The sequence below is a fragment of the Rutilus rutilus genome (assembly GCF_951802725.1).
Source record: "Rutilus rutilus genome assembly, chromosome: 1".
NCBI lineage: Eukaryota > Metazoa > Chordata > Actinopteri > Cypriniformes > Leuciscidae > Rutilus > Rutilus rutilus.
Window position 1 is genome coordinate 67,818,821 of NC_140209.1, and position 12,411 is coordinate 67,831,231.

The window sequence follows — 12,411 nt, forward strand, 5'->3', positions numbered from 1 at the left end:
ATCTAATGACTGATATGGAGTTGCAAAGTTAATCAACAGAATGTTCAAAAGTAGTAGTTTGGTAATTAGCAAAATTCTAAATTGTAGCTTTTTTTTTTTTTTGTATTTCCATTAAAATGTCCAATATTTCCATTTAACATGTCCAAACAAATGAATCCCCAATTTTTCTTTTACTTTTCTATTTTTTATAGCCTAATACAAATTGTGGACGCATTTTCTTTTAATATGGTCTCGCATTTATATGGCACAGCTGTAATTTATTTCCTCGTTTCAAACCCGGAAGTGAGAAAAGAATCCATTCGAGGAGGAGCTGCTGGATGTTTACCTGTGACATTTACCTGTCTTATGGTGAAATCGAAAGCAGTCGATGACTGTAAAAACGCCATTTCGGAAGATAGAAAATCAGCAATCTCTTCACATGTGACAGTAAGTTCGTTAAACTGTTCATAGCTGTAATATCAATAGAGTATTTGTGTCTCAACAGACCTTGACGAACTCGAACTCAAACTCAAACACATGATAAGTGTTTAAGGTTACTTTCGTTATCTAGTCCTACTTCACGACACGTCAACTGTAACACTCATAAAATGGCAGAAAAAACTTACACTTACTTTTTTCTTTAACAGGAGAATATTAGTTTAATGTTGAAATCTTCGGTTGACTTTAAATACGTATTTAATTATTTTTTTATAATATTGTAATGTGTGTTGAGTGACGCAGTGAGACTGGGGAAAGAAAGTGTGGTCGCAGGATAAACATTAAAAGTAACATCATATTTGCTATTAATGCGAGACGACTAAACGGATTGTGGAAAAACACCTGCAAGAGTTCAGCAGTGTCATTAAAGTGAAGGTGAATCAGTGTTTAAACGCCGACATGGCGGACATGTTGCTCTACAAACATACTATTAACTGCAGAAAAACGGTTGACGTTAAGTTAAAATGAATTAAATGCCATTTAAATAAAATGTGTCAAAATTCAATTGTGTTTTGTGCATGTTTTCTGTGTTCCCATACAAAAATGTAATATATGGCCATATATGTACTTATATTTTAAATAGCATGACATATATCTATACATATATTTGACTTATATGAGAACACAATATATGACTGCAACATATATCTATACATATATTTGACTTATCTGAGAACACAATATATGACTGCAACATATATCTATACATATATTTGACTTATCTGAGAACACAATATATGACTGCAACATATATCTCTATATATTTGACTTATCTGAGAACACAATATATGCCTGCAACATATATCTATACATATATTCGACTTATCTGAGAACACAATATATGACTGCAACATATATCTATACATATATTCGACTTATCTGAGAACACAATATATGCCTGCAACATATATCTATACATATATTTGACTTATCTGAGAACACAATATATGAGTGCAACATATATCTATACATATATTTGACTTATCTGAGAACACAATATATGAGTGCAACATATATCTATACATATATTTGACTTATCTGAGAACACAATATATGACTGCAACATATATCTATACATATATTTGACTTATCTGAGAACACAATATATGCCTGCAACATATATGAACATTTATGTGTCCAAACATGTGAAGAAAATATTTGAGTTCATCCATATATGATACCATATATCTGCATATATTACAGTATAGTATTGGTTTCTCGCATATATGGACAACATTAATTATAAATATGTGACATACATATTTGTTTTCAACATATTTAATAAATGTATGTAAACATACACTGTAACCCTTTACTGTAAATTTACAACGAATTTCTTACAGAATTGTACTGTATTTCCATAATACAGTATTAAGCTGTATCTTTTACAGAACAGCTGTAAATATACAGCACATTTCTGTTTTCGTCCTGATAAATTCGTTATATAGGATCATACCGTCATACTGACTGAAAAGGCATTGCATTGTGAGATTGATTTCTTTCGCGCTCAATTCAGTTCAAATGTGACGCGTCATGCGAGCAGCAGCAGACAGTAACGTTAGGCAGCTACAACAGGCAAACTCGTTTTGTCAGCGGGATTCAACTGAACAAATAATCATTCCTGTTATCAAGATAAACAATGTCTGCGAATCTGTGAGCAATTTTAAAGCTTTTTTGAGGTTCGGTTCGGTTCGTGTTTCAAACATTAGTTGCCTGTGACGCAGCAGAAAATGGACGACGTTAACGGTAGCAGCTACCTGAAGACGGATGGAAGAATTTGTCATTGAATAATCTAACCTGCGCGTGACGATAAGTGGGATTTAGAGTTTGAGAAGATGGAGAATTGTTCAACTGAGTGATACGGTAAGCCATATATAAGTTATTTATTTTTATTTTTTTTGCGTTCGCATTTCTACATTGTTTCCACGTATTTGGTTTGATTTTGCGAACGTGGTTTACTGCGTGGCCGCGCAAGCAATTCACTGACTCTGTTCCACCTGTTTACCAAGTAACGTTAACTTCGACATTTCATATAATAGGCAACCTTTACCATGCTACCCATATGAAAAAAACCTGCATGGTTCATATACAGCAACCATATATCTTCCTTACTTAAATCAGACAGAATTACCTTCTGTGTTTCATATAAGACCAATATATGTCCTATACAAAATCAGACTTTCATACTAAATAGCACACATACAACTTGTAGGGGATTTTTGCGTTATATATGAATACTGTTAAAAGACTTATATGAGTTTTACATGACAAAAGTATGCAAATGTGTATGGTATTAGTAGAAATATATAAAACTCATATAAAATTCATATATAAATCATTTAAAGTTCTTATATTGAATCATATGCTAGTCAAATTAAAGTCATATAGAATTTATACACATTTTGTGTAATTTGTTTATGTGTTTCATACAGATTTCATCTGATTCACTTATATGCAGTTGGCAAATTTTTAAAGGGATACTCCACTTTAAAATGAAAATTCTGTCATCATATATTCACCCTCATGTTGTTTCAATCCTGTATGAATTTCTTCTGCTGAACAGAAAGGAAGATATTTAGAAGAATATCAGTAACCAGACAGTTTCTGGTCTCATTGACTTTTTTTCCTACTATGGAAGTCAGCGGGACCAGAAACTGTCTGGTTACTGATATTCTTCTAAATATCTTCCTTTCTGTTCAGCAGAAGAAATTCATACAGGATTGAAACAACATGAGGGTGAATATATGATGACAGAATTTTCATTTTAAAGTGGAGTATCCCTTTAAATTGTACACAGTGCAGAAGCCGGTTCGAGGATTACTAGCTGTCAGAATATCACTGACCTTTATGAAGACTGTTAATTTTCCTACAGGATTTGAAAGAGCAGTTATAAAGCAATGACATTGTAAGACCGTGCATTTACATTAATTGTGAACTGTCTGGGCCTGTTGTTTGTGAACAAATCATAACATATTATTGCAAATGAACAAAGTTGAGTCAAATATGTTTCTAGAACAGTGATTAAAATGTTGAAAATTGGCAGGAATATGCTTTTGTATATGAACTCTGGTGGTGATTCACTCAAAAAACGTTTAATATTATTTACTCGTTTTTTTTTTGGTGAAACATTTTTACACTTAGAATATTGATTAGATTTTTAAGCAGTGAAATAAATTACATACACTGTATTAACTGAGTAAATGTACGTAAAACTAATTAAATAGATCTGAGTAACTGCATTTGGTACATTAACAAATAAAATTGAGTAGAAAAAATTTGGGGAGAACATTTAAAAACAATTATTTATGAGTAATATTAACTGTGTTTATATGCCAGTAATATTAACTTTTTTATTTCCTCTAAACCTCTGTAAAAAATATTCCATACAACCACCAGTATAACTACATGAGATTGGCCTTTATTGTCAATGAGTAGCCTACAGCAATACAGCATATTTTATAATCTTTTTAACACGTATACAATATTTAAACTCATGTAAGAAACATTTTCTAAGTAAAAATTAAACATTTAGGCCTAATCATTCAAGTAATTCAAGTGTAATCAACCGGTCTGTTATCCAGTATCCACCGGATCAGCGCTGTTTCTCCAGCCGGAGATGGACTCGCCTCTGCGGGGGAGCCTCTAACTTTACACCGCCGTCCTGCGTCACTCACAGCCGAAAGATGCTGCGACGCGACTGACTCCATAACCTGCCAATAAACAAATAGTGCACAGTTCTGAGGACATTTTATCATCCAAATTAGTTATATTCATTATCTTTAGGAATATAGTCGTGTGTTTATGCAAGGCGTTACAATCATGCGAAAAGGCAGACGCGAGCCGACACTCGGTGAGTAACATTGCGTCTCTGTATGTTCTTTCGCATTAAATAAAATGATTTAAAGCACATTAATGATTATACAGATCAAATAAAACATGCACACACCTGAATTTCACAGAGGAAATGCACCAATTCTGCGCCGCTGAGAAGAGAGGAGGAGAACTGCTCTGAAGACTGAAGAGAATTCAAACAGCGCGCGCTCACTCAACCGCTGAGCTGTCGTCACGTCAGAGTGGAGGGGGGAGGGGGGAGGGAGGAGGTGCGCGCATTGTTTTAATAGGCCTATTGAGTAAACTTAATTTCTTATGCGTGTTAAATATTAATAATATTGATTTTATTTAAGTAATATTTGTGGTTCTTGAAACAGATCATTTTAATTATCCATTCTCAAATATGGTGATGGAAATTTCACAAATATATTAGCTCAGTGTATTTTAAATAAATAATTGGTTAGTCAAATACTAAATTATTTTAGTGAAAAACTTCAAACTTAAATATAACTGTAAATTTCAGACAAAATTAATTGTTGGAGTTTTAGTCAATTAGCCTATTTCGGTATGTTCAACTCAAGTAAATGATATTCAGAGATTTTTTTTAAGTGAATAAAGTTAATTATTGCTGTGATATTTACTAAGCCACTGAATTATTTTTTTTTTGAATTTATTTTTTATTTTACCCATAAGAATCACTTCGACATTTAGGAAAGTTATGTTAAGAATAGAACTGCATGTTGTATACCATAGTACACTGTGATAATGTTTAGAGAAATTTTCACAAATGAAAATGAAAACAGGTGATGCAGGATTTAAAATGAAAACTATTTATATGTGAAATATGCAACTGTATCTTGTAGAACACACTCTAATAAATGTGTGCTTGTGTGCGAAGTTTAAATGTTGTGTTTCATCTAAGGCTGATTATACAGTATATACAGTAACCATGATTGACTACAGGCATAGGGCTTGACTTAAGTTAGGACAAGATAAGAGCAAGCATGAGTGAAGTACAGCCTTATACTGATTGGTAAACTGCACTTTGTTTTATACACATCCATGTTGGACATTCATATTAAATTAGCATTATTTTCCTATGTTTTTACATCATGAAAATCTATATGGCTTCAGTTGTATGTAGGACATATATGACATAATATGATTAAAAATACACTAATATTATACAATTTATATATGTGGTTTTTGCAGCATATATGTCCCTTACAATATTCTGTTGGAACATATAAGAATCACAGGAGTTTTTAGCAAACCTTTTCCATATGGGTATTTGCATGACGTGCATTTGATATATATTTTTTTCGTTTTAGGCTTTGTAATCTGATGGCCATTGTTAATGTAAGTGCTTTTAAGTAGTGTTACAGTTATAGTCTATGTGGTAAAAAAAAAATTTATTCTGTCAGTTCTGTGATCGTGCTTTTGAATCGTTGTCAGAATTTTGCTAGCACATGAAAATCCATGTTCCTAATGCTGTTTTCAAATGTAGTAGGCCTATTCCTGATTGCCATCCCATGGTCCTACAACTCCCTAATTCAAAGAAGTTAGACGGTGTTATCCTTCAAGCAGATAAGTAGAGATTATTCAGCAAATCTCATTAATTTGTAATATGTTTTATGTTTTGGTTCTGTTGATCAAGGTTGTGCTGTCCTTTTTAAAAATTGTTTCAGGAATTTGCATCGCTGATGTCCAGCAATCTACATTTGCCAGAAAGTCCACGACTTATTTCCTGGTATGTAAACATTAAAGGGGTAGATGAAACCTAAAATGAAAAGCCATCATTTACTCACCCCACTGCAAAATATGTTTTTCTTAATTAGTGTTTTTATTTTGTTTCCAGTCCAGATATCTACAATTCTTACACGAAGAAGCATTTAATAGACACGTAAAAATTGTCTTGTTTTCTGAAAGAATAAGTCAAAATTAAGTGAGTTTATGCTTAAAACAAACAAAATTATTTGCCAGTGCATTTTAGCATTCTAACCATTTTAAATTTTTAGTTGAACAATTTAATTCATAGAACTATGAATAGACAACTACATTGAACCACAGTGGAATCCACAGTAGTTATTTTAATTATTAATATTATTTATTTATTCTTTTTTTTATTTATTTTTTATTCCATTACAGGTCAATCTCTAAGCAACCAGTGCTGGATATTAAGTTTGGAAGGTCAAGGTGTGTGTGAAGGATCACAGCCTCTTCATCACTGGCCTGGCAGCACTGTTTTCCTCCTCCTATAACTTCAGCTTGCAGTACCAGGAAGAGGCAGCACCTTGAGTTTGTTCAGAGGTTAGTCATTGGCATATTTGCCATTCATATATATATATATATATATATATATATATATATATATATATAATTAGACTGAATTGTGTCACTAACCTTGACTTGACAGTATTTATTATGTTGACTACTGGTATGAACAATATGGCCCTGGTTTCCATACAGGGCTTAGCTTAAAGGAGAACTCCGGTCAATTTTAACATTGAGCTCATTTTTTTGTACATTTGGAGTGCTGTCAATACAGAGAACAACGACAAAAATCGGTGTTGCCTACACCGAGTTATTCTATTTTTAAAATTTGCACCCTATTGACTTCAATGGGGCAAGTAGTAAGCCTGCTTTTTAGCCTCTTAACATCCTTTAAGTGTCATTACAAGTGCACAGAAAATGTGAGTGATTCCTTCCGAGTGAACACGGGTGGATCTGACTGCAGTAGATGTTAGAGATATTAATAAAAATGAAGTTAATTCAGCCAGCGCTCATACCTTTGTTTACATCCTGTTTTCGGTGGAAGGCCATAGTAATCGATTGTCGAGTTCACGCGAATAGGTTTAGTACCTATGATCACGCGCGTGAACTCGACAATCGACTACTGTGGACTTCCACCGAAAACAGGATGTAAACAAAGGTATGAGCGCTGGCTGAATTAACTTCATTTTTATTAATATCTCTAACATCTACTGCAGTCAGATCCACTCGTGTTCACTCGGAAGGAATCACTCACATTTTCTGTGCACTTGTAATGACACTTAAAGGATGTTAAGAGGCTAAAAAGCAGGCTTACTACTTGCCCCATTGAAGTCAATAGGGTGCAAATTTTAAAAATAGAATAACTCGGTGTAGGCAACACCGATTTTTGTCGTTGTTCTCTGTATTGACAGCACTCCAAATGTACAAAAAAATGAGCTCAATGTTAAAATTGACCGGAGTTCTCCTTTAAGCCAGGTCTAGGCCTTAATAAAATTAGGGTATTTAAGCAGCTTTTATAATAATGTATCAAAAAAAAAAAAACATTACTGGTGTGCATCTTGAGATAAAACAGTGGCAGTCATATATTTTAAGATATGTCAGTGCAAGTTGTTTTCAGTTGAAGGATTAGTGAAAATTCTGTCATTAATTACTCACCCTCATGTCGTTCCAAACCTGTAAGACCTTCGTTCATCTTCAGAACACAAATTAAGATATTTTTGATGAAATCTGAGAGGTTTCTGAACCACCCATAGACAGCAACGTCTTTGCAACTTTTAAGGCCCAGAAAGCTTGTAAAAACATTGTTTAAATCAGAGGTCCCCAACCCCCGGGCCGCGGACCGGTACCGGTCCGTGGGACATTTGGTACCGGGCCTCACAGAAAGAATAGGCTATATAACTTAACGTATTTTCCGGACTATAAATCGTTCCGGAGTATATGTCGCATCAGTAAAAAAATGCGTCATGAAGAAGAAAAAACATAATATAGCCTAAGTCGCACTGGACTATAAGTCGCATTAATTTAGAAATGTAGCCTATTTCACAAAAATATATATATATATAAAAAAAAGAATAATAATAATTGTTCGGATGGGACTGTTCACCCTTACGGACGTGCAGCGCTCTGAAAGCGGCACAAAAAGACTGCTTTAAAACTTTCACAGAGACCTCAGAGTCAGACAGAAAGCAAAAAGCCTGTCTTTAAATTGTATTTCGTTTTGTATTAATTGTATCTTAATTTTAATCAATGTTTCATCACCCAATTGCCAGGATTTAATAAGAAGTAGGCCTAAATATAATAGAAAATATTTAATCAGGACACGGAGGCGCGGGCGCGTGAACTGGAGCTGATCTCATAAATTAACCGAAATTCAGCGTATAAGGTAGCCTACTTGCCTCACAGACCTGAGACATAGAAAGCTTGAAATGTCTAATTTTAAACAGAACAATTCAAAACAAAAGAAAACTGACTGTTCTCTGCTTATGTAATTCGTATATGTGCATTTCTCTCGGGCGCGTTCAGGCATACTGCGAAGATCGAGTCAGCATTGTCAACTTCATCTTTGCACAGGAAACACTTGTTTAAACAATTAAAATGTCTCCTGCTATATTTTACATATTCATAATCATTCATTTTGGTTCTTAAAATCGGTTCTTTGTGACAGCTTTTAGGTGCTTTATTGGCAGCGCCACCTTACATCGCATCAGCACCGTAAACATGGAGATTTTTTTCTTTTGGGGGGCTTTTTGTTTGTGTTCAGGCTTTCTCAGTTGTCTTTAGACGCGATATTACGAGTACCCTACTAATAAAATTGCAAGTAAGCCTACACATTGGATTCACGTTTATCCTATATTTAATTGTTTTTTATATATTTTTTATATTTTGTTGTATTTATCCGCCGCACCTTAAAGGCCGGTCCGTGGAAATATTGTCTGATATTAAACCGGTCCGTGGCGCAAAAAAGGTTGGGGACCGCTGGTTTAAATAATCCATGTAACTAGTGCAACCTTAAAGGAGAACTCCGGTCAATTTTAACATTGAGCTCATTTTTTTGTAAATTTGGAGTGCTGTCAATACAGAGAACAACGACAAAAATCGGTGTTGCCTACACCGTGTTATCCTCTTTTTAAAATTTGCACCCTGTTGACTTCAAGTTTTAAACCTGCTTTTAGCCTCGTAACATCCTTGATGTGTCATACAAGTGCCCAGCCATGTGAGTGATTCCTTCAGAGTGAACACGGGTGAATCTGACTGCAGTAGATGTGAAAGATATCTTGTTGAAACATCTACAAATGTCCGTATATAGGTGAAAATGCCCCTTGAAATCAATTTAAGGTGGCAAATATTACCCCTTAATAAAAAATGTTAATTTCTGTCACTGCTGTAAACTGACCACTGCATAGAATATGAAAAATATGAATATCTTTGTCAGTCAGTTGTCAACAGGCCTAAACAAGCCATGGCACCAAGCACAGAAACACAATCAGTAAAATGTTATCTAATTATTATCAAGAAAACTTTGAAAATATCGATCGAGACATATTTTGTCAATATTGCACACCCCTAATGCATGGTATTAATTTTGATTTCTTCGGGTCTTAAAAAGGTCTTAAAAAGCCTTAAATTTGACTTTAAAAAATGTGCAGAAACCCTGCTTCATAATATTTAGGTTGAACCACTGTAGCTATATATTTACCAATGTTTTTACCACTTTTCTGGGCTTTGACAGTTGCAATGATATTGATATCAATGGAAGGACAAAACTATCAGATTTCATCAAAAATATCTTCATTTGTGTCCCGAAGATGAACAAAAGTCTTGAGGGTGAGTAATAATGACAGAATTTAAATTTTTGGGTGCAAACATGCATTTTAGTCTGGTAAATCATGTTGTCATATATGCAATAAACATTGCAAGGCTTGCAATTAAGTTAAATTATTTCTGTCACAAAGGTTTGGGCTGGATTCTGGCAGTGTGTGCTCTATATAAACGGATAGTCTAAAGACTGCCTTTCCACTGATACTCTGATGGCACCGGATGAGGGCATGATATTGTTAATGAGCTGGGTGATGAGTAGACAAAAGTTGTAGAATAAAACTTTAAATCTGGCAACCCCACTTCCAAAAATTTAGTTAGTTGACAGTGCGCATGTAAACAGACACATTGAGTTGATGTATTTTACCAGGGCAGAAAAAATATCAGTTATTGATCACAACATCCAACATTGCATTTTTTTTTTTTTACAACATCCAACATTGCATTTTTTTTTTTCATGTTCAGTTTTAGTCAGCTTTTGTGCTATCTCTCTTTGTCAAAATATATACACTCAGTTAATAATATTTAATTGTTGTTTTTTTCTGCCTTTTAGACGCTTTCTTGACATCAATCCTGAACGTGGATCAAAAACAAAGAAAGGACAAGTAACTTCAAAGAAAACTGGCCAAGTTGTGCAAAACAAGAACACCACTGTAAGCCTACAGGTGTCCTCACTTCTGCGAAACCTTGCAGACTTTGAATGGGATTTCGTTTGCACTTTTATGGACTTCAAAAAAGAAACAGCATTTCACTGTCGTTATAAAGCTTGGAAGAGCCAGGACATTTTTTAATAGAACTCTGATTGTATTCATCTGAAAGAAGAATGTCAGATACACCTAGGATGGCTTGAGGGTGAGTAAATCATGTGCTAATTTAAATTTTTGGGTGAACTATTCCTTTAATTAAGTGCTAACTGTTACCTGTTTGTTGTTAAGTGTTAAAATTGCATTTTATGTTTAAAAAGTAATTCAGCCAACATGTTCACAGAAGGCAATTTAACTAAATAAATGTTTTAAAACCCAGAAAATGTTGTTTTCTTTTTCCTAGTGTGACTACTCTTATGAAACCTTAAAGTATAATATTTTAATGTTTTTTAATTTTAATATTTATGTAATAATAAAAGCAGTATTCCCTGTAAAAATACAATTTATTGCTGTCGACAAGTTTAATAATGTAAAATGTGGTATATACTGTATTTGTTAATTACAGTGGAGTACTGTAAATGCTGTTTACTGTAGTAGTGTTGTAAAAATACAGTATGTGGATGGCAACCCAGCTGCCAGTATTTAACTGTAAATTTACAGTGAAAAGTTTTACAGTGTACATGCATGTGATACTGATGAATTTTTAAAGCTGTGGCATATGGTTATGGTACTTTGTGGATGTATTTGTCAAAAATGACAAAGAAAACACTGCATTATTGTATTAAAATACTATATTTGGTATTCACACAATAGACAAAATCTCCAACTATAGGCATTTAATTTCAAGGCATTCAGATATAAGATTTGTATCCCTAATATATGTGAAAGTATGTACTATAGAAATAAGTACATATATGCATGTAAAATATATGCGTCATATATGCATGTATACATATATGCGTCATATATGCGTGTATACATATATGCGTCATATATGCGTGTATACATATATGCGTCATATATGCGTGTATACATATATGCGTCATATATGCGTGTATACATATATGCGTCATATATGCGTGTATACATATATGCGTCATATATGCGTGTATACATATATGCGTCATATATGCGTGTATACATATATGCGTCATATATGCGTGTATACATATATGCGTCATATATGCGTGTATACATATATGCGTCTTACATATATTTCACATTTATGTGCATATACGGGAAAATATATGGCACTTACATGAAAACGGCCATTTTTGATATATTTTGAAATATATGTTTCATATATGTATATGTGTTTTACATATATGAATTTTGCATATATTCTCATATATGCAGCAGACATACATGAGCACTAACATTATACATGTAATTTACATATATTGACATATATTACATTTCTGTATGGGTTCACATACAGGTCTTTAAATAAAGTGTCACATCAAGGAGGAAGAGGAGAAATGTACCTGTAAAATGAGTGTGTGTGAGGAGAGAAAGGAGGACTTTACCTGTAAAATGAGTGTGTGTGAGGAGAGAGAGGAGGAGGAGAACCGTACATGTAAAATGAGTGTGTGTGAGGAGAGAGAAGAGGAGGCGTCTGTTCACACCCAGAGAGCAGCATCTACAGTATCCAGATGTGTGTCCATGAAGAGTAACATCTCCATGATGGATCCCCCTAGACTCAGTGATGGACCATCTTCAGGATTCAGCTGTGTGTCCATGAAGAGTAACCACTCCATACGTGAGCCCCCTTATCTCAGTGATGGACCTGCTGTGACCTCTGATCCTGTGTGAGTATCATGAAGTTCAGGGCTTTCTGGTCAGTCAAGATGGTTCATCGCCAACCTGCCTC

The 12,411-nt window shown here is 34.1% G+C and overlaps 1 long non-coding RNA gene across 2 annotated transcripts; it reads left to right on the forward strand.

Moving 5' to 3' along the window:
- Positions 1-297: 297 nt before the first annotated feature.
- LOC311296495 lies at positions 298-10,654 on the forward strand. Of its 2 annotated transcripts, XR_014628603.1 has the most exons (6): positions 298-426; positions 5,640-5,667; positions 5,816-6,058; positions 6,457-6,618; positions 9,812-9,906; positions 10,451-10,654. It is a non-coding gene; the product is annotated as an uncharacterized lncRNA (long non-coding RNA). The 2 variants fall into 2 exon arrangements; XR_014628604.1 differs by lacking the exon at positions 9,812-9,906.
- Positions 10,655-12,411: the final 1,757 nt, after the last annotated feature.